The sequence below is a fragment of the Ceratina calcarata genome, unplaced genomic scaffold (assembly GCF_001652005.2).
Source record: "Ceratina calcarata isolate Rehan_Ccalc_2016 unplaced genomic scaffold, ASM165200v1 scaffold470.2, whole genome shotgun sequence".
NCBI lineage: Eukaryota > Metazoa > Arthropoda > Insecta > Hymenoptera > Apidae > Ceratina > Ceratina calcarata.
The window spans coordinates 414,715-416,913 of record NW_017171129.1 but is presented as its reverse complement, the minus strand read 5'-3'; the positions used below and the strand labels follow the sequence as shown (position 1 = coordinate 416,913).

The 2,199-nt window shown below is 42.8% G+C and overlaps 1 protein-coding gene across 6 annotated transcripts in view; it reads right to left on the bottom strand.

The window, feature by feature from the left end:
* Positions 1 to 1,523, bottom strand: part of LOC108627417 (leucine-rich repeat-containing protein let-4) — a 171,579-nt gene extending 170,056 nt beyond the window's left edge. For 3 of the 6 annotated variants that reach the window (XM_026815583.1, XM_018028649.2, XM_026815582.1), the window contains exons 1-3: positions 1,369 to 1,523; positions 1,119 to 1,265; positions 776 to 1,034 (exon numbers count right to left, since the gene is read on the bottom strand). The gene's annotated coding sequence lies outside the window, so the exon portion shown is untranslated. The remainder of the gene's footprint in view (positions 1 to 775; positions 1,035 to 1,118; positions 1,266 to 1,368) is intronic. The other 3 variants (XM_018028646.2, XM_018028651.2, XM_018028656.2) reach the window with 1 other exon arrangement.
* Positions 1,524 to 2,199: the final 676 nt, after the last annotated feature.

Here is a 2,199-nt window from a genome sequence, read left to right as displayed (position 1 = left end):
AATTTCAAAAAAAAAATTAAAGACTCGAACCCAAAACAACGCAATCTCGAAAATCTAACGACGCACAGTGAAAATTAGTACTAATTAAGCAGCGACGCAAATTCGAAAAAACGCAAAACGAAACGACGCAAAGCGAGGTATTGGTGTAATGGAAAATAGCAAGTAATCGTGTAGCACAACTCGTACTTAAACGAGATCGCGATAGACGATCGATTTGTTGCTACAAGTCAAGAAAAGGAAGCACGTAGAACGAGAACGAACGTTTCCTTGCGTCGGAATTATTCCGCGGTAGGTCGCAGAAATGATTGATATTTCATGACGGAAAACGCCGAGTTGTCGGTTTTTCCGTTGGACGTATGAAACTTTGATGAGGGTTTACGAGAGTCTCTTTTTTTTCTCCTGCTCAGGTCGAGATGATCGATAACTCTTGTTTCAAGAAATTCGGGAGAACTGGATGACGAAACTTCTATTTGCATACTGAAATCAGCGACGAATAAATCTAACAAAAAAAAAACTTCTATTTACACATCCTAGTATTTCTGTTTTCATCACTCGACACTATATTAAATAAAAAATTGTTCCACTGAATTCCAAACTGGGTTAACACAAACAATTCGAATTAACACAAATTCATACGCAACTGCGTGTACAGTTTAAACAATGTAATAAACCACAATACGTTTTGCCTGTGCAAAAGGAATAAAATAAAGAGAAATAAATTGAAAATGTTCAAGTTTTAACATTAAATTGTATGAAAGAGAAACGGATTACTCACATCCATGTTGAAAATCCAATGGAACAGAGTTGGCAAATTTTCCATGTAATTTCACAGAATACAGGGAAGACCGTGAGGCAAATCCGGTTGTCCCGTCGCCAAAAACTTCGACGCTGTCAGCAAGAATCGTCCAGCACAGTAGGTAACAGGTGTCTGACTGCCGTCCGTCGATCCCGTGAACAAGTACGCATCCGACGGCTCCGAAACAAGGAGAATCGAACGAACCAAAGAACCCGTGTTCGAGTGTATCACAGTCTTTCTAACCAAACAAACTGAAAGTTAATCGAGTACGTCGAGAACGACGTATCGCGCGTTTCACGTCGTAATACGTAAAATAAAATACCTATTATCCACCAAAGCACACGGACGTCACTTTCGGAGTTTGAAATCCAACGTTGCTCACTTGTTCATAGGGCCAGGCGCACGATTCACAATCGAACAGAGTCAATTTGCACGTATCGTTTTTAACCTCACGCGATTCACGCGCTCACTAAAAACGGAACAAAAGAAGAACGACGAATCACAGATGAACAGCGTCGAAGCAGTTGGCGATGCGACGAATTCCGACTGGAATTATCACGAAATCCACTAACCTTTGGCTCCGGAAGGTTTCTCTCCCTAGCTGACGGGTGCGCGGGAACCGAGGCTCATGTCAAGAGTCGTTTAGGGTACCGGCGAACGAACGGCCTTGCGTGATTTGGACCTCGCGATCCTTTGGACTCCTGCCGCGCTCTGTGCCGTCGGAACGCGCGAGCCCCGTCGCGAACACGCCGACGCCGACGCCGACGCCGACGCCACGAGCAGGAGGCATGAACGGTGCACCTGCGCTTTCGGCCATCATCCTAGCCGGCCAAACCGCCGGCCACCTGAACCCGCGGCTCGTCCTTCCTTCAATACGAATTTTCTAATCGTCCCGTCGGAACCTCGCGCGTCATCCCAACCTCTGTTTTTACTCAAATCAGCACTTTCTGTTGAAAACAAGGCGAACACTAATGAAATTGAGGACCAACCACACGATTGTATGCAAAATCAAACGACACGACGAGACACTTGGAGACACTTACGATATTATTTGAAAGAACACGTGCGAAACGTGCAACTTTACGACAAGACGTGACATGCAATCCGACATCTTGAAATGACGTATGTCTTCGAGCTCCTGATTGGCTTGAGCGCTCCGAGCTCGCCGATGATGATACGTTACATGGTGTATAGTACGCATGATGTTTTCGTAAGGAAACGTTAGTCTATAATATTGTTAATTTATGAAATTATTACGTTTAAATATTATATTATATTATATTTAAATATTATATTATATTTATTATATTAAAATATGTAAAATGCTATTGGTAGGGTTAATGGAAAAGGACGATGCTAAGTCTTACGTTTTTTTATATACTTAAACGATGCTAGCATGTTGA